The 21263-nt window shown below is 44.0% G+C and overlaps 1 long non-coding RNA gene across 2 annotated transcripts in view; it reads left to right on the top strand.

Annotated features, from left to right (window-relative positions):
- Window positions 1–438: 438 nt before the first annotated feature.
- The window catches only part of LOC144684965 (uncharacterized), a 102720-nt gene continuing 81895 nt past the window's right edge, over window positions 439–21263 (top strand). For both annotated transcript variants that reach the window (XR_013577593.1, XR_013577594.1), the window contains exon 1: window positions 439–663. This is a non-coding gene — a long non-coding RNA (uncharacterized LOC144684965). The remainder of the gene's footprint in view (window positions 664–21263) is intronic.

Here is a 21263-nt window from a genome sequence, read left to right as displayed (position 1 = left end):
ATGTACATATTAGGTCTAAGAATTCTGCAGGCTGGCTTTTGAGGTTAAAATTCCAAAGGATCAAGATCAGCTGTTTTTAAAAAAAGCACCTAAATTTCAAGCTGCAAAAACAAAAAGTGCTTAATTTTTAAAATGGCACCAATGTTGCTTCATAAATACATTAAGGGGAAGTAGAGATAAGAAGTTTCCAAAACAGCGCTTTGTTGAAATTATTCTGCAGATAAGTTGAAAGTGACATTATTCATTACTAATGCATTTCAACATCCCTGGAAGACCTTCACGAGTCAGAGAAATTACTTCATTTTTCGTTGGTGAGGGAGGGGTGGTAGTGGTGGCGAATGAATACTATCTCTTGTTAGGAAAATGGTTGACTTCCCGAGATGCTGCAGGTTTTACTCCAACTCAGGCATGAAAAAAAAGAAACCATTTTTTTTTGACATACTGGTAATTTAAAGCCACGGGGAGATTTGTGAGTGAGCTTTCCCTTGTTTTGAGCAAGGCTGCAATTAAGTTTAATTTACTGCTTTGAAAGATGACAAAAAAATGCGCTAAGGCACTCCTTGGAGATAGGCGTAGAAGAGGGAAAAAGCATACTTTTCCTGTAAGAGTTATCTTCTGCTCTTCAACAAGTATCAAGGTCACTCTTTGCAGCTACATACCACGGTACGTTGTAATTAATGTGCTTGCAGCTGGCAGTACCATTGTGACTGCTTCAGTCTCAGGCTGTTGTTCCATATTTCTGCAGTTTGTTTAACCGCATTTGGACTACTTCCCATCTCCCTTCAAAACCCTGAAAGTGCTGGATTTCAGTTTTTTTTTGTCTTTGGAGGGGAGCCAGCTAGATTTTTAGAAATCACCCCATTGTTCCTTTCCATTGCAGTTTGGTAATCAATTATATTTTAGGATTCAAAACTTCAACACCAGTGTAACTGAAGCAGAGTGGTTAATATTTTTTTGAAAATGGATCTCTGCTTTCTGATTGTGATGCTCACATTACTTATGGTGACAATTGAACGGTAGTTTCTTAAACTCCTGTCCAGGGGTTCGGGTGATAACAATTTAACTCTTTGGCATTCTTAGTGCTGGACTGCATCACATAAGTCCAACAGGAACCACACTCCCCTGTCAAACCCTTCACACCCTTTCCCGGAAATAAGATCCTGCTTTATTTTCATATAGTACTTCAAAGACGCTTTTAAATTATTGTTCTTTCATGAAAGTAAAATGTGGTGTACACAGGTGTATATGCAAGGGAATTGATGGTGGCTTGGCCTTTGATTAATTGAATTCCTCTTGTGAGCTTGTTTGGTGTTAGTGCCTTAGAACGATACAGTGCAGGAGGAGGCCATTCAGCCCATCGTGTTTGTACCTTGGCTTCATTGGTTTATTGTCCTCCTGTGCATTGAATTTAAAAGCCTCATTCTTGTTTGTAAATCTTTAATGGAATTGGTTCCTGATAACCCCACAAACTTCTCCTCATTACAAGAGGAGTGGGAATTAGTAGGTGGTGGCTATGGAGGAGGATGGGAGGAACTTCATGGGCAATAGGGGGAGGTTGGAAGCTTGTTGCACTTACAAAAGTCATGAACAACATGTTTGCAAACGCTGATGAATGATGCAGTTGGAGAAACAAGCTTGAAAAAACCAGTAGGGTAGGGGTCTCAGGACATGTGGGAGGAGTTTAGCAAAACAATTTTGGGTCGATTGAAAGGGCACCTATTAAATTCTTGCTCAGATCATGGCTCGGCTGAGTGCTGGACTGGTGGGTCCAATGCACCATGAGCGAGCTTTGGGGCTTTGCTCCTTTATTAATTGTGTGCATTCAGGCAAGAATCCATTAAGTTTTGGTGCTGCATACTGTCCATCTGTTCCTGACAGAGTCATGTGAAAAGGGACGGAGGATTAAACAGTCAAGGGCCATGGCTGCCGCACAGAAGCTAAGTGGGCCCTACAAGCCTCAATATTCCCAGTGTACTGGTCATAGTTTACAGTCATGACACAAGTACAAGGATTGTCTAGGCTAATGGAGGAGAACTGACAAGAGTTTGATTAAGGGCTATAGCACATGGGTCTATTGAGCCTAATGAAGACCCTCACTGTGAATGCACAGTCATGTCTGAGGGGGATGCTCAGCCACCTGTTGACCAGGATGTAATCAGCCTGCAAGAGGTGGCCTGGGGATATCATGTTTAGACTGAGGGAAGGTCAAAGGCTTGAGACTGGATTCTTGCCTTGTTTATGGAGGGAGATTATTCAAGGGGGCTACCATTGATTGCTCAGATGTATCCATTCACAGATATGATGAGGAGTGGAAAATGCAGGCTGCAAGCAATGCTGCCTTGTTGATAACCATGATTAGAATGACGAGAAGAAGGGCCCATCGCCAATTGGCACAGCTCCAGGAAGATCATTGCTCTTGGGGAGCAAGAACCAGCGGGGCCCCAGGAAGTTCAGATGTTCCCAAGGAGGAGTAAAATCCACAAAGACGTTTGACGCGACCAAAGGTCTATGGAAGATGCAGATCATACATGGAGATGAGCAAAAGACAGTGCTGCAGGTGCCTTCACTTGTCTAGGGATATGGTAGTTCACCTTTTCTAACTTCTCTGTGAGGAACTCATGTTGTAAGGACTTGGAGGGTATCCCATGCTTGTTGCTTTGAAGGTAACTGCCGTACTTAACATTTTTGCCAATGGATCTTAGCAAGGCTCCACTGGGGACCTTTGTGGAATCTCACAATCTAGACAGAAAACAACATCAGACAGAATTAGGACAGACTCCTCCATCCTTTGTTCCAGTCAGCTGATGTCCTCTGATGGCTTAATGTTCCCCTGCTTTTCTTTTCATCTCCAGCATTTCTTTTAGGGCCGATTCCAGACACTTGTCATCAGACTTGGTCTCAGCAGGGGCCTGGTCTCCAGCAGTCCTTCAAGTGTCAGAGACCTCAGCTGCCATTGTCTCCATCTGCTGTGGATCCATGCCTTGACTGTGAAATCAAACCTGCTCTCGAACTAGGATCCACCAAGTTGAGTGTATCTGTGTTGGTGAACACAGTGGCATATCTTTATCTGAGGGCAGGTCTCCTCCTCAGAGGTGGTCAGGGGGCTGTGGCTGAGTCTTCTTGTAGAGGACATCCTCCCCCTTTCCTTGCTGGAATTTTCACGTCGGCGTGCAGGGGCGAGCCCAGCACGCCGACACGTAAAACGACACACGGTGACTTCGGGCGTGCGTCCCGACGTCACCGCGCGTTGTTCAGATCTTTCGTTCAGCGGGCACGCGCCCACCGAACTGTCAAAGGCCTGTTAAGGCCATTAGGGTACTAATTTAGATAATTAACAGGGCTGCCCGTCCAACCTTAAGGTTGGCGGGCAGGCGAAGAGCCCAAGTGGTCTTCGCGTTTTTCGAGAAACCTCATCCACGGGCGGGATGAGGTTTCCTGAAGATTTAATAAAATCTATAAACATTTTTTGAACAATTCATAAACATGTCCCATCTCATTTACACTGTCACATGAGGGGACATGTCTAAATAATTTTCATCTTCCTTTATTTAAAGATTTCAGTATGAACTTAATCTCCCTGAAGCAGCTCCATGCCTCAGGGAGATTTCTCCGCTCTTAAGGGCGTATGCGCGAAAGAGCGCAGGCCCCGACTCCCCCTCCTCCCCCTGCCCGCACAGGTAGCACTGAGCGCTACCGGCTGCGCGCCATGCTGGGCGGGCCTTAATTGGCCTGCCCACGTAAAATGGCGACGCGGAGCTGATCGCGGGCGGCGATCAGCTCCGTGCCCCCCCGTGCCCACTCCCAGCTGGCCTGCCTAACATGGGGAAAATTCTCCCCTTGGAGTAGAGAGAAGAGAGAATAAGTGATTGACTAGGCAGGCTCATACGTTAAAGACCACTCACAGTCATTGTCCGCATGTTTTCAATGTATACTGGATACACCCTCACTGGCTTGTTGGGAGAGGTCGATCTCGCCTTCCGTGCAGGAACAATCCCTGTTTTCACCAGCCAGCTCTGCGGCCTGTCCCTCGAATGGTGAGAGTTCCCTCAACTCCGGGGTTCCCCTGCCCGTCTTGGCTCTCTTCCTTTTGTTATGGGAGATCATGTCCTGCATAAAGACGATGGATTAACTTTTGAGCACTATAGATGAAAAGTTTAGAAGCATGCGTTGTGTCTGCTGAGCCCTACCCAGTAATGGATTAAGACACCATTTGTGCAGGATCTAACATGAGATGGTGAGCTTAAAGTGGCTGGCAGACATTCAGTACTGATATCCCATCTGCTGCTAGTGTGTGACATCGCTGTGGGTTCTAACCCTTAGACTACATGATACCTTTATGAGACTGTGAGTTTGGAGTGAGTAGAATTATTATTTACCCTGGCAGAGCAGAGCAGATGATTCATCCTTTTGTGGCACTACAGAGAGATCCTTTTTTGTTTGCCACGGGTGCTAACCTCCCTGGCGACCTCCTCCCAGGCCAGCGTGGTCAGCTGGGAGGACCTCATGCTCCCATCCCGAGGAAAGAGGACCTCTGTTTTTCCTGGACAGCCTGGAGGAGGATCCTCAGGGAGGCCTCGCTTGAATGGTGATGCAGATGGTTTGGTTTTCCTCAGCGGCATTGATCCCCTATGCAATGTCACGCCTGGGCTTCAGCGAGCGAACGCCTGTCCGGGTGCTGTTAAAATATGGCGCCAGGACCTTCAACTCCATGAGGTCACGGCGGGGTGCGCAAATCCCCGTCCGCCCCGCCACGAGATTCGACGAGCTTCTCACGGATGCATAATTAATGAGCTGAAAAGCAGAAGATCGCATGTGCCCAGCCATCCCACAGACTTTCCCACCCGCCACCAAATTTAGTCTCCAGAATGGAAAATTCTGCCCTGATTACTGATACCCTTGATATTTCAGAGGCTTGTGAAGGACTGTTTTTTTTTTATTAAGTGAACCATTGGCACAATTGGATCTTTTTAAATTCTTTAGCAAAGCAAATATTTTTTGTAATACTAAAGCTTTAATAGTTTCTTACACATATGTACATTGAATGCATGTAAAATTCAGAAGTCACGACTTGTATATGACATAAGAGTTCTAAGGAACCATTAAACAAGGGCTTTAATATGCTACCATACACATAAATTCTTTAAGTTACTGCTGACAATATTCATGGATAATACATGAACAACAACTTGTATTTATATATTGCCTTACTGTGATAAAATGTCCCAGGGTGCTTCACAGGAGCATGATAAGACAAACCAAATTGACACCAACACAAAGAAGGAGACCAAATGCTTGGTCAAAGAAGTAGTCTTAAGCAGCAAGTTAAAGGAAGAAAGGGAGGCCAAGAGGTTTGGAGAGGGAATTTCAGAGCTTATGGCTTAGACAGCTGAGACTTGGCCACCAATTGTGGGGAAACAAAAGTGAGGGATGCACAAGACGCCTGAACTGAAGGAGCAAAGAGATCTCAGAGAGTTTTGGGCTGGAGTAGGTTACATAAGTTGGGAGGAATTTGAACACAAGGTTTTGCTGTTAACATCTGACACGCTTACCAACCATTCAAATGTGGGCATTCTGGATATAAAAACTGTTAAACGTGGTGTGATGTGTTGTATGAGGAACATGCATTCAGGTACACGCAGCAACAACAACTTGCCTTTGTATTGTGCCTATTACACAGTAAAATATCCTAAGACATGTCACAGGAGTGTTACTAAGCAACAACCTGACACTGAGACACATAAAGAGATATTAGGGCAGATGACCAAAAGCTTGGTCAAAGAGGTAGATTTTAAGCAGTGTCTTAATATAGGAAAGAGAGGTAGAGAGGTGGAAAGGTTTAGAGATGGAATTCCAGAGCTTGGGACGTAGACAACTGAAGGCACGACTGCCTCTGGTGCCTTCACTGAAATGCCAGAAGGAAGAATGTTATATGAGCTCATTATATTTAGCATGGCCTGTAGCGAACTCTAGTCCACCACTCTTTCAAAATATTTTTTTCACTTATCTCCTTAGTTGGTGAACTGTTTGGAAATCTACTGCATGATGGAATCACCAACAATGCGGCAAGATTAGCTGAACACTAAGAATGACTCACTGATCCAATTTGTATCTACAGAAAAAATATTTATAACTAACACTAGGAAGATGGAAAATAAAATAAAGAATATTCTTTCTGTATAGTCAGCTGACTCAGCTGGAAGATAAGTAGAGATATCACTGTTGCGGTTAACTGGTGAGTTGCTTAGGATTCAGTTTTGTGGTTATCACATACAGGTCAGCGCTGTTAAAGGTCATTCTCACTCCTTGCCTCCTTATAATGCCTGGACAATACGAATCTATCCAATGTGATAGATTAGATGCTGATACGTGCAGGGGTAGAAATGCATTTAGTTATTAAATTGATCACCTGCACAAGTTATGAATTAATGTAGGGGGATTTTCAGTAGAACCATAAAATTGTAGAAGTTCATCAGAGAAGTAAGACCATTTCAGTTCAACATTTCAGTAGCTCTTCTCATTAGAGTTATCCACTTAATCCATTTTCCTAAGAACATAAGACATAAAAAAAATTGTAGTAGCCCATTTGGCCCTTCAAGCTTGCTCCGCTGTTCAATAATATCATCACCGATCTTCTAGCTCAAGTCCACCTCCCGCATGATCCCTGTATCTTGAGTATCCAAATATCAACTGAACTCTCTCTTAAATATACTCAGCAACTGAGCATCCACGACTCTATGAGGTAGATAATTCCAAAGATTCACAGGCCCCTGAAAGAAGAAATTTCCCCTCATCTCAGTCCTAAATGGCCAATCCCTTATTCTGAGTGTGTGGCCCCCATGTTCTAGATTCCCCAGGCAGTGGGTATATTTTCTCAACGTCAACCCTGTCAAATCCCTTAAGATTGGGTGTGTCAGCCTGGACTATATGCTCAAAGTTCTAGAATGGGACTTGAATCACCAGCCTCCTCATTAAGAGGTGAGAATGCTACCCACTCAGGCCAACGTGCATCAGAATAACAGAAATTTTATGCATATGAATACTTAGGTCAGTAAATCTGTGGTTCTTAGCACTTAAATATATCTCTTTAGAGAGGCTGTGTGTTTAGAAGGCACATTTAAAATTGGGACAGCAGAAGTAGCTGCAGGAAGTTTTGTTTCACTGGCAGCTTCAGGACTTCATAATCGAAGATGACACCAATACAGAACTGAGTGAATGCTGCATTGCTGGAGGCACCATAGTTTAGATGAAACACAAAATCAAGGCTTTGTGTTTTTGTTCTGGTGAGTTCCGATGAAACTATTCAAAGGGCGGTGAGGTCTCTTAATCTCTTGACCAATACTCTTACATCAATTAATGCAACCAAAGCAGATTAACTGGTCATTTATCTCATTTTCTGTTTGTGGGACCTTGCTATGCGTCAACTGACTGATTAAGTTAGCAATTCTTAACAACAATAACCAGACCTCTCAATATGTTGACTACGAAGTGCTTTGGAGTGTCCAGAGGAGGTGAAAGGTCCTGTATATATGCAAATTCTTTACTTCTTTAGTCCAAGGGGACATAACCTTAAAATCAGAGCCAGGCCATTCAGGAGAGGAGTTAGGCAACACTTCGTCATGCAAAGGTTGGTAGAAGTGTGGAACTTTCTCCCACAAAAAGCTGTAGATGCTAGCTGAATCAGTATTCTTAAATTTGAGATTGATAGATTTTTGCTAGCCAAAGACATGAAGAGATATGGAGCCAATGCAGGCGGTCAGAGGTTGTTGAATGGCTTACTCCTGTCCCTATGTGCTCACCCAGACAAAGCTACCTGAGATTCATAAAGGAGCATTGTCTTCAGAAACTATATATAAGAGAGACTATGGAATTCCTTTCATGAACTTCTCCACCTTTCTCTCTTCCTTTTAGACTTTCCTTAAAACCTACCTCTCCTTATGTGATTTGGTGCCAAATTTTGTTTGATAATGCTCCTGTCTAGCATCTTGGAACTTTTTACCACAATAAAGGTGCTGTATAAATGAAAATTGTTGTTGTCTTCTGTAAGAATATCGGAACCCTAATATCTGCATTACATTACTCATGGCACTGAACATCATTAGGGTGCTGAATTTCTATGTAACAGGGACCATTCCAATCAACCACTGGTGGCAGTTTTCCTTACACAGGTTCATCACTAAGTCATGGATAACATACTTCCATTTGTGTATTTGTGCCATATTTTGGATAGAAAGGGATTTGACTTCATTAGTGTCTAGCTGGTACAGAACAGCAAACACACAACGGTGTAGGTCAGCACTAAATATTCCTGGTCACACACATAAATGACAGGAATTTCCTCCTGGTTTCTCCTGCTGCGTTGCTGTATCATTGGCAAAAGCTTAGAATGTGCGAGTATGTAAGTTGTACGACAATGTTACGCTATTGCAGCACACACAGATTCCTGGCCAACAACTCCATTTGAAGAATTCCCATTGCTAAAAGAGGACAGAAGATTGGAAAACTGGCATCACAGAAGCATTGGTTATCTGCGCAGCTGTGGCAATTGATACTCTTGTGTCACTCGCGCGCACTGGTGGATGTGAATGATTATGACATTTGTGCACATGCAAGAATTGAATTCTGAAGCGGCTCATTGATATTTGCATTAGTCAAGGTGGGGAGGATGTGGGGGTGAGGAGGGAGAGGTCTCCAAAATTATTGTCATTAACTGAGTGTCATGCAACTTCACTGTTCAAAGAGGCCTAATCATGGTAGATAATGGGGTGTATCTTCAGATCATGACAGACCACATTTGACTAGGATACAGGGAGAACTGCTCTGCTGTTCTTCAGAATACTATAGTGCCACGGGGTTTTTACATCCACCTGAGAGTATAGATGGGGGCCTCTATTTAATGTCTCATCCAAAAAAAATGCTTTAACCATTAGATAAACTCAGTTAAAACTTTGTTCTGATGGGTTGATGGGAGCGGAAGGGTAAAATGCAGGTAGATGATGTGGGCCGAGAGTTTATAGAATAAGAGGAAAGGCCAGTGTAATTGAGACTGTTTGGAACTGGCTGATCGTTTAATGATCCATTAAACGCAAGTGGCTGCACGTGCACCCAGAACCCTAATTAAAATAAATAATACAGTAACTTATCTGTATTTACAAAAAAAAATTGGCAAGGAGATTGCCTTCAAGGCAACATTGCAAGATCCAGTTAAACAAAATCTTTAAGGGGCTTTGTGGAGAACTGATGTAAGCAGTCTGTCTACTTGGCACTAATTTAACATAACAGCCTTTTCATAATCAGTCTTTTGTAGAGATTAAAAAAAAACAATCTTTGTATAGAAAGATTTATACAAGGACTGCACTGTTTAAAGTCTTCAGAAATGATGCAGAAGTTATTTATTATTGCAGGACTGGGGAAGATTGAAGAAGGTATTGGTGCTGTTGGATTTCCTTTTGCAGACAGGTTGGGAGTTTTGGCTTCTGCTTAGATTGTTGTTGGAGTGTGGGTCACACAAGTAAGGATCGTGCTTATTCCTAATATGCAACTGAGCGGCATGCCGGGCCATGCCAAAAAGAAATAAGGATCAACCACACTGGAGAAGAATTTATGATGGTTTTTCTTGACCTCATGTTGTAATTTCAAACCAGATGTGCTTTGGTAGCTCCCGTAGTCATTTCTTTCTGATGCTCACTCACCAATTGCAGTATTCACTGATACGACCATATATTACGTTCCACCACAGATTGAACTGATGCCCACTCATTAAATATGTATGAGTGTAGACCACAAACAGATTGGGTGAATAAATTACAAATATAAACAGAAAATGCTGGAGTTACTTTGCAGGTCGGGTAGCACCTGTGGACAGAGAAACAGAGTTAACGCACAGAATTCTCCTAACCCTGTAGAGATGGGGATGGACGTGAGGGGTCATGGGGAACAGGAAAATAGTGGGAAGCCTTGCCAGGACAGCTCCACGATACACTCCCACCACCAAGGAAACCTTACGTACTCCAGGAAGGAAAGGCCACTCCCTTGGCTCCAAAGATTTCCCGGGGGGGTGAGGTGGCTTTCCTCTCTTCTGCAGGGTCTGCCACCTTCCCCACTCTGCATTATTAATTTCAGTTTACACCTCTGTGGGTGTCTCCATTTTGAGGCTCCCTTTTGGTCTCCTAGCTGCCTCAGCAGCATCCATCTCTTCCAGTGGGGCTGCCGGGGCTCCAGATTCTGATTGGGCTGGCAGCATCGAGATTGCACCCACCATCCCTAATAGGACAGCGAGTGTGGAGGTGGCCAATTAGGAGGCTGCCTCTGGGGATACTGCAACACCAGTTTTTTTGCAATCAAGTGTGGGCTTGGGAACCCAATTTGGTCCTGATGTTGGAATTCCGAAGTCTGCAGAAAAATCCTGTCCAATGTTTTAGGTTGCTGACCTTCCATCAAAATTGAAAAATGCTACAGATGTAACTTGTTTTAAGCAGTACAGAGGCCAGAAAAGGGGAGAAGAAGGACAAAAGAGAAGGTCTATGATAAGGTGGAAGACAGGAGACATTAAATGACAAAAGGGATGATGGTGCAAGGAAAAAGGGGTGGTAAAGAAATAAAATATAGGTGAAGACAAGCTGTAAATGGCAGCAACAAAACCACTAATTACAAATATAGTTTTGTGCCAATATAAATTAACATGAATTGATTCATAGATGAATAATCCAGAATAGCCTTTTAGATTAGAGATCTAATTCTTCTCTCATTTTGAAAAATTAATGTTTGCATCATTGACAAGGCCAGCATTTACTTTCCATATTAGGGTGCTCTTGAGAAGGTGGTGTTGGGCTGCCTTCTTGAGCAGCTACAATCCTGTATGGTAACGGTTCTCTCGCAGTGCTGTTAGGTAGGCAGTTCCAGGATCTTGACCCAGCGGTCATGAAGGAACAATGATATATGGCCATGTTGGGATGGTGTGTGACTTATAACTTGCAGGTGATAGTGTTCCCATGCACCTGCTGCCCTTATCCTTCTAGGGTGGTAGGGGCCATGGATTTGAAGCATGAATAACTCAAGTTATTCACAATCTTGGGAAACATCAGTTTCATTAATACATCTATATGAGGTCAATAATAAGATGAAGAATGGACAACAACCTTGATCTCCAATGCAGCACATAAATTGAACACTAAAATTGACCAGGAAACTATATCTTGCTAACACTAAACTGCACTGCTTTGCTACTTCTCTCACAACCTTTAAAAAATCTCCTCAAAACCAGTCTATTATTCATCACTTCTAACTCTCCTACTACTGCTGTCATCTGCTGTGAAGTGCCTTTGGACATTTTATACATTAAAAGTGAAATGCGGACATGCATAAACTAGGAAGTTGTGAAGTGTGGAGAAGGATGGAGTGGGTCAGTTGGAGAAAATGCAAGGGCAATAAAGATGTTCTCAGAATGGTGGAGAAAGAAAGATCATTAGTGAATATCAAGAAAATGCAACAAGGTTGGATTGGCCTCTTCTAAGGCATGAGAACTTGCTGAAGAAGCTGATTGAATGAAGGTTAGAGTGATGTACAAGAAGAGAGAAAGAGAGTGGTGTTAGACAACTTGAAATTTAAAATAAGATGGTTCATATGAGCAACTGAACAAAAGAGCACAAAAACATGAAGCTTGGAGAAATAAGCAGAGGGCCTCCCTTAGGCAGATCATTTTATGTATGCACATGCAAGTTGTTGTTGTTGATGATACCCGGTTAGAGGAAAGAAAAATAGCTTGACTTGGAAGTTAAAGACCAGGAATAATTATATTGGCATAGGGGTATGTTTGGTGCATACATTTGAGACTGAAAATGATGTTCATGTCCATTGGGCAGTCTTACGGAAAATAATAAATATTGGAAGTGTGGAAGATGTAGGAGAGAGAAGACAAGTGGAAAAGGATATACGTTTGAGAAGTCCCTGTTGGAATTACTAGTCCCTATGTACATTAATGACAAAAGGTCATTGACCTAAAACGATAACTTTGTTTCTGTCTCTACAGATGTTGGCAGGTGTGCTGAGTGTTTCCAGTTTCTTCTTTTAATTCAGATTTTCAGCATCCGCAGTACTTTGCTTTTGTTTCAAAGGTTAAATATTCTGATTGCCTCAATTATCTGATTAGCTAAATGAGAGCCGATCAGCAATTTCATTGTCTGGGCATTTAGTGAAAGTTACCAACCAGAATAAAATTGTGGATTTTTTTTTTCCCCTGAAGCAACCATCTGTGAAATAGTAAGTGTCACAAAGCTGAGCACTCAAATTGGTCAAATAATTTTGCACCAACGGCTTTGGTCGGTTATACGGCTTTTCAATGCTGCAGTGAGCTTTCCCAATGGTACTTCACAACCTCAAACTACAGTTTTATCTGTTTACTGCCTTGTTTTGAAGGAGGGAGGGAGGGAACGAGGAAGGAAGAAAGAAGTAAGAAAGAAAAAAAATAAGACGTTCATTCATTCTGGCTTTAAATCTTTATCCTAAATTTCCACTACACAAAGGAACACACTGTAGTAAAGGTAAAAATCTGCTCAGCTCAGTAGCCAGGAAGAGTTTAGTTCCCGCGGAAGCATCGGTAACTAGGGGCAGAATTTTTCGCTCGGCGTGTGGGCGCGCGCCCAACCCGCTCGAGCATGAAATAGTGCGTGATGATGTCGGGCGAGCGTCCCAACGTCATCACGCACTTGCGCGATATTTCAGTCGGCAGGCGCGCACCAGAGTTGGCAGCAGACCCGCCGACAATTAAGAGGCCTATTAAGGCCATTAAAGTAGTAATCAATGATAATTTTTTGTTGCCCATCCAACATTACGGTTGGCGGATGGGCGATTCAGCCATGCAGCCTTTGCCTTTTTGAGGAAACTTCATCCATCATAAAAAAATGCTTGGACAGAATTTACATCAGCCATATGTTCAGGTGACTGACCCTGATGCGTGGACATTATTTTCGCCATTTGGAAACCTTTATTTATGACTTTTGAATTCTTCAGCTCCCTGAGGCAGCTCTCTGCCTTCAGGAAGCTTCCTGTGAGTGCTCCCCTGCGTCCGCGCTGACTTCAGCGCTCGCCCTCCTCCCGCCTCGCTCCCCCCTCCCCCAGCGGCGCTGAGCAGTTCAGCACCCCTTTCATGCTAGCTGCCTGTTAATTGGCCAGCCAGTGTGAAATCGCAATTGGGGGCTGATTGTGGGCAGTGGCCTGTTTCCTGGCCACTCCCAGACCCGCACGCCGAACTCAAAATCCTGCCCTTGGGCTCTGCTTGGGGGGGGCGAGGGATGGTCTTTGAGAACATTCTGTGTAATTATTGCATTGGAGATTATTTGGGACCGGTGGTGTCACTGCCCTGAATTAATTTGCAAAGTTCCTTTATTGCCCCAGAGAGTCGTTTCAGTTTTTTAAAAATTAACTGCCACTGGTAGGAAAGCTATAATTCACATTAACCCCTGACTTTACTTGTCGATTCAGTTGATTCTTCAGTCATTTGCTGCCTTGTGGCTACTGCCCCAGAATCACTGCCTCCTGGCTTCCTAGCTCTAGCTCTTTCTCAGCTCAAGCAGACTCACCCAAGCCAACAGGAGCAGGACTAGAGAAAAACCACTGTGGGCCATCTCATAGACAGTAATAAACACAGCATTAAACACTGACAGCACATGGCAACAGTATTATTAATAAAACAATCTGCTTGCCATGGTCCTGATTTTTACCATTGCCATCCAGTGCCAGCTCTGGTCCTCTGCTTCCGGTACCTCACAATCTATGCACTGGCCCCCAGCTCACTTGCACCAACCTGAAAAGGTGACAAAGACCTCACTTCCTCCTCTTCCCCCACCCCATCCTTTGATGGCCAACCCTCCAGGATTGCCCTGGAGTCTCCAGGAATTAAAGATTATTCTGGACACTGCTTGTGACGAGCAAGAGAAAGATCACAGGGATTAAAAAGAATTGTGTCCTTTTTATCTTCTTTGACCGTATTTGTTTATTAGTTATGAAAATGCCAGATATGGGAGGAGAAAGGGTGTTTGTCTAACAGTTAAGAATCATCCCATGAAGAATCTATTTGCTTTCTGATTGGACAGGATAGGTGTGCCACAGCTAGAGGTGGCAGGCACCAATGGTGGGTGTGTGGGGCAGGATCTTTGGAGGCATGGAGATCGTGTGGTGACACCTCCAGGACTATGTTCAACGAGAGTTGGCAACCCTATTCCCCCAACCCCCAATCACAGAGTAAAAAGTGCAAATCAGCAGAAGAGACTGGAAATATGAAGAGCATTATGTGTGGTATTCAAATACACATTTAATGCTTTGTTTTGTGGAGATTTTTAAAAGCAGGGAAGGAGGTGGCAAGGCAAGAGGAACCAATAAGGAGTGCTGAAGAGCAGAAGTCTCACAGCTGATCAAAAGGTCATCAGAGGTTAAGTGAAAGGACATGGGATAAGGGGACACCTAAGAGGAGCAATGTGCACACACAGGGGCACTACTTTAAAAGCGATTTATATGGTAGGATGATCAAGGGCATGGATGTCTTTGAAAGCAAGGACAAGAATTTTAAAGTTTTTAAAGTCAGCGGGGCACAGGAAGACTTTGGAGCTTGGAGAGATGGTTGTGAGGACTTTGTGTGCATGAGTACACAGGCATAGTGTTTTGAATGAGTTGAAGATTGCATGTGTTGAATCAGGAGATGAAGTATTGGTGGATGTGGCCAATATTGTAGAAAGTGGTCCTAGCAACAGGGTAGATGGGATGGGGGGGAGGAAACTGAACCTAGGGCTGTGCAATATGGTATTGTTCTGCACTTCCTGACACAACCTGAAATGTCACGCAAGGAGGTTGATGGTGCTTGTCGGGGAAAGGAAAGATTGCTTTTGCTTTATTTGTATTCGGCAGCACCAATGTTCAGTTCATCTGGTTCTTGGTTTCAGAGTATAATTTGGAGTCAGGTGACATCAGTATGCTCATTGAAACTAACAAGTGTTTCCTATGAACACCATGCATTATTACTTAGCAGAGATTTTGTAATTTAATGGCTATGTTGCTGGTCTAGTAATTCAGAAGGCCTGGACTGATATTTCACTACGAATGTGAGTTCATAATCCCATCAAGACCATTCGAGAAGCTGAACTCAGTTCATAATTGACCATGAAGCTGTCAGATTGCAGTTAAAATCCAACTGGTTCACCAATGGCCTTTAGGGAGGGAAACCTGCCTTCCTCACCAGTCTGGCTCATATGAGTTTCCAGTCCCACACTAATGTGGTTGACTCTTACCTGTTCTTTGAAATGGCTGAATTCATTGGCATTGTGAAACCACTTTCATCACATGGACTGCAGCAGTTCAAGAGGATCCACCATCTCAGGTCAGCTAGGAATGGACAATTATTGTTGACTTTTCAGTGATGCCCACACCCTGAGACTGAAAAGAAAAGTTGCCAAGTGTGGTCCTGGTAACATTGTGTGTACATAGTAAAGAGGAGGAGAGAACATATGAAATAGGAGCAAGAGTTGGGCACACTCAATCCAACTGCACCATTCAATAAGATCCACCTCATCCTGTCCACCACACGTCCCAATTGATTCTGAATGGGTTATTTGAGGTGGCGGAGAAAGAAGAGAAATGCTTGGACTGGAAAACCATCTAAATTCTGAACGGGAATGAGGGCATCAGAGACAGAAGTGAGGTCTTCACAGGTGGTGGGACATCGGGAAAGGTCAGCACTTTAGGTGGTACTTGTAGAAGAGCTACAGAGTGGGGTTTTCCAAGGATTTGGGATGGGCAGAGGGATCACAGTACTGCAGTGTCTTTACAATGCTGAAGGAGACCCTTCGGCCCATTGAGTCTGCACTGGCTTTCTGAAACGGCATTCCGCCTACTACCACTCCCCTGCATTATCTCTGTAACTTTGCACATTCTCTCTTTTCAGGTAGCAACCCAATTCCCTTTTGAATATCTCAATCGAACCTGCCTCCATCACCCTTTCAGGAAGTTTGTTCCAGACTCCAACCACCCTCTGGGTGAAAAAGTTTTCCCACACATCACTTTTACTCCTTTTGTCAATTATTTTGAATCTGTGCCCTCTAGTTCTTGATGTTCTCTTGAGTGGGAACAGTTTCTCACTATTTACCCTGTCCATCCCCCTCAGGATCTTGAATGTCTCTTTCAAGTCTCCCCCCAGCCTTCTTTTCTCCAAGGTAAAAAGTCCCAACTTCTCCAATCTATCCTCATAGCTACAGTTCTTCATCCTGGGAATCATTCTTGTGAATCTCCTCTGTACTCTCTCCAATGCCTTCACATCCTTCCTCAAGTATGGCACCCAGAACTGGACGCAGTACTCCAGATGAGGCCTAACTAGTGTCTTACACAAGTTCAACATGACCTCCATACTCTTGTACACAATGCCCCTATTAATGAAGCCTAAGATACTTTGGGCAGGATTTTCAGTTCGGTGTGCGGGTGCACACCTGACACGCATGAGCGTGAAATAGCGAGCGATAATGTCAGGTGAGCATCCCAGCATCATTGCACGCTCGCGCAATATTTTGGTTGGCGGGTGTGCGTGGGAGTCAGCAGCACGCCCACTGACAATAATGGGGCCTGTTAAGACCATTAATCCATTAATTAAAGTAAAAATTTCCCTGCCCGTCCAACCTTATGGTTGACGGGTGGGCAAATAGGCCAAGTGGCCTTTTGCATCCACGGGCGGGATGAGGTTTCAAATAGTGATTAAAAAAACAATAAAAACATTTAAAACTCAGTTGCAAATTTTGAAATCATGTCCTGAACGCCACAGTCTAGGTCATTATTATATATCAGGAAGTGCAAGGGTCCCAACAATGACCCCTGGGGACCTCTACAACAAACCTTCCTCCAATCTGAAAAACAACCATTTATCACTGCTCTCTGTCTCCTGTCACTCCGCCAATTTCGTATCCAAGTGCCTACTTTCCCTTTTATTCCATGAGCTAGAATTTTGCTCACAAGTCTGTTGTGTGGCACTGTATCAATCCTTTTGAAAATCCATATACACCACATCATCAGTGTTTCCTTTATCAACCTCTCAAAAACTTCCTCAAAAACTCCAGCAAGTTAGTTAAGCATGATTTTCTCTTGATGAATCCATGCTGCACTTGTCTAAGCGATTATTAATTTTATCCCGTACTATACTTTCCATAAGTTTCCCTAACAAAGTCAAACTGACTGGCCAGTAGTTGTCAGTTTTACCCCTGCACCCCTTTTTGAACAAGGGATTAACATTCGCAGTTCCCCAGTCCTCTGACACCTCCCCTATGTCTAAGGAAGACTGGAAGGTTAACACTCGTGCCTCTGCAATTTCCACTCTCACTTCCCTCAGTACCCTTGGATGCATCTCATCCTGCCCTGGTACCTTATCTATTTTAAGTAAAGATAGCCTTTCCAACACCTCCTTCCTCTCAATGGTAAGTTCTTCTAGTGTACCAATTACCTACTCTTTCACCTTGGCGTGGGTAACAAGTTCTTCCTTTGTAAAGACAGATGCAAAATACTCATTCAACACCTCTGCTATTTCTCCAGCCTTCACATGCAAGTCCCCTTTTTTGTCCCTAATCAACCCTACTCTTTCTTTTACCACCCTTTTATTATTTACATGCTTATTGCAGACCTTGGGATTCCCTTTTATGTTCACTGTCAGCCTCTTTTCAATAAGCTCCTTTTGTTTCTTTCTCCAAGCGAAGAAAATATTAAACTACACAAAACAGTGTGTCTTAAATCAATTTACATATATCTGTTCTGGCTACAGACTAACTGTCTACCCAGTATAACATTCTGGACCAGGTTGATTTCTGTGTAAATTATGGTCTGCCACATCTTCATAAATGTCCTTGCCTAGAGGAGATTTTCAAATTGTAGCATATATTGATACAAACTTTACGACACAGCGGCAGCAGTGTGCACCATCTACAAGATGCACTGCAACAACTCACCAAGGCTCCTTTGACAGCACCTTCCAAACCCACGACCTCTACCACCTTGAAGGACAAAGGCAGCAGATGCGTGCAAGTTCCACTCCAAGCCACCCACCATCCTGACCTGGAACTATATTGCCATTCCTTCACTGTCGCTAGGTCAAAACCCTGAAACTCTCTTCCTAACCGCACAGTGGGTGTACCTACACTACATGAACTGCAGCGGTTAAAGAAGGCGGCTCACCACCACCTTCTTGAGGGCATTTAGGGATGGGCAATAAATGCTGGTCTAGCCAGTGACACCAACATTCCGTGAATGAATGAATAAATAAAAAAAAACACTTTTTTTGCCTCCAATTTAAATCATTAAAACATGTTCATATCATAAATCAGATAGCCCAGTTTGCTTTTATTTTGTTAATAAGTCAACTTGGTGCTAAATAAATCTGATGGTATTGCCACTTTGAGTACTAAGGGTGGAATTTTACACCGGTGGGATTTTACAGTCCCACTGAAGTCAATGGACTTTTGAACAGCTCGCCGTATTTTACAACCCCACCTCCACCACTATGGGGCCGTAAAATTGTGCCCTACCTCTCTACCTTTTTTCCTTCGATTAAAAATCTTGCATCAGGTAGGATCTGTTTACCAGAAAAGAGAAGACAGAGAGATGACCTGATAGAGGTCTTTAAGATGATGAAGGGATTTAATAGGGTAGATGTAAAGAAAATGTTTCCACTTGTAGGGTATACCAAAACTAGCAACCTTAAGCATAAGATAGTCACTAATAAAAACAATGAGGAACACAGGAGAAACCCCTTTACCCAGAGAATGGTGAGAATGTGGAACCGGCTGCCCCAAGAAATTTTTATTTATTCTTTCACAGGATATGGATGTTGCTGGCTAGGCTGGCATTTTTATTGTCCTTGAGAAGGTGGTGGTGAGCCGCCTTCTTGAATCACTGCAGTCCACGTGTTGTAGGCACTCCCACAGTGCTATTAGGGAGGGAGTTCCAGGATTTTGACCCAGTGACAGTGAAGGAACGATGATATAGTTCCAAGTCAGGATGATGTGTTGTTTGGAGGGGAACTTGCAGGTGGTGGTGTTCCCATGTATCTGCTTGTCCTTCTAGGTGGTAGAGGTCACATGTTTGGAATATGCTGCCAAAGGAGCCTTGGGGAGTTGCTGCTGTGCATCTGTAGATGGTACACACTGTTGCCACTGTGTGTTGGTGGTGGAGGGAGTGAATGTTGAAGGTAGTGGATGGGGTGCCATTCAAGTGGGTTACTTTGTCCTGGATGATGTTGAGCTTCCTGAGTGCTGTTGGAGCTGCCCTCATCAAGGCAATTGAAGAGTATTCCATCACACTCCTGACTTGTGTCTTGTAGATGATGGACAGGCTTTGGGAAGTCAGGAGGTGAGTTACTATCAGCTGAATTCACAGGCTCTGCCCTGCTCTTGTAGCCATAGTGTTTATATGACTAGTCCAGTTCAGTTTCTGTTCAATGGTAACCATCAGGATGTTGATAGTGGGGGATTCAGTGATGCTAATGCCATTCAATGTCCAGGGGTGATGGTTAGATTCTCTCTTGTTAGAGATGGTCATTGCCTGGCACTTCTGTGGCACGAATGTTACTTGCTACTTATCAGCCCAAGCCTGAATATTGTCCAGGTCTTGCTGCATATGGGCACGGACTGCTTCTTATCTGAGGAGTTGTGAATGGTGCTGAACACTGTGCAATCATCAGCGAATATCCCCACCTCTGACCTTACAATGAAGGGAAGGTCATTGATCAAACAGCTGAAGATGGCTGAGCCTAGGGCACTGCCCTAAGGAACTCTTGCAGTGATATCCTGGGACTGAGATAATTGACTGCCAATAACCACAAACATCTTCCTTTGTGCTAGGTATAGCTCCGACCAGTGGAGAGTTTTCCCCCTGATTCCCACTGGCTCCAGTTTTACTAGGGCTGCTTGATGGCACACTCAGTCAAATGCGGCCTTGATGTCAAGGGCAGTCACTCTCACCTCACCCCTTGAGTTCAGCTCTTTTGCCCATGTATAGACTAAGGCTGTATTGAGGAGCTGAATGCCTCTGGTAGAACCCAAACTGAGCGTCAGTGAGCAGGTTATTGCTGAGTAAATGCCGCTTGGTAGCACTGTCGATGATCCCTTCCATCACTTTGCTGAGGGGAATGGTTGTGGGGAATAGTATATATGCATTTAAGGGGAAGCTCGATAAGAGATTGGACAAACTGCAAACTCACAATTGCCACAAAATTAAGAATCTATAATGTCTGTGTACTAAGTAGACTTCTGCATGGTGCTGAGACTTGGACTACATATCAGAAGCAGGAACACAGGTTATATTCATTTCAAATGTGTTGCTTGAGAAAGTTCCTTGTGATCCATTGGAAACATTAAGTCCCCAACATAGAAGCGCTACAGCTTTCAAACTCAGAATGTGTATGGCAATGCTCAGGCCATGTCAGCTATGATGGTTAGGCCAAACTTACCAAAGGATGCACTATATGCAGAGCTTGATAGTGGCAGTAGACCATTTGGGCAGCCAAAACTCAGATACAAAGATTCATGCAAGCAAGATATTGGGCGGAATTTTCTGTGCCCGTTGGTATCGGGCATGAGTGGACAATATGGTGGGAAGGCCAAAAATCGGTTTCATGGTGACATGAAACCAGTTTGCAATTGTCACTCTGCCTGTCAATGGCGTTTCCCGCCGCCGCATCGGGAACTTCATTTTAATACTTCTGCATATCATTGTAAGCCCTGGGCACTGGAATCATCCCCCCATACTGCCCACATCAGCGGGAAAACACACCGGTGCAGAACACATCTTGACAAGTGTGAGGTGCAGAAGTCAGGACTTACTGTTAGGGCCTTGCTCACATCGTGGACATCCAAGGAGCAGAAGATGCTGGAGCCCTACAGCTATCAGACCCTGGAGGAACATGTGCATGGCATGTTCAGTGGATTCTCATGGACATGGCTCTGCCATGAAGCAGCTCATGGAAGGAGGAAGGTCACCACTGGGGGTCTGCTTCGGGACATCAGTGTCTTGGCCCTGCTACGGATGATCATCGAGGGGGTGGAGAAGAAGGTCTAGACTTGCCTGGGAGAGGAAGGCGTACTGGTAAGGGTGAGGTTGGGAGGCGGGGAACGATGGTGTCATGGAGGTTGAGGCTGGGATGGGGCAAACGATGGTGTTGGTGGAGCTGAGGTTGGGAGTTGGGGAAGGGAGTAGGGGGGAGGAGGGTGTAATGGGCAGAATACGGCAACTGGAGCTGTGAGTATAAG

The sequence above is a fragment of the Cetorhinus maximus genome, chromosome 9 (assembly GCF_964194155.1).
Source record: "Cetorhinus maximus chromosome 9, sCetMax3.hap1.1, whole genome shotgun sequence".
Classification (NCBI taxonomy): domain Eukaryota; kingdom Metazoa; phylum Chordata; class Chondrichthyes; order Lamniformes; family Cetorhinidae; genus Cetorhinus; species Cetorhinus maximus.
Note: the sequence above shows the minus strand (reverse complement) of the source record. Positions and strands in the feature narration are given on the sequence as shown.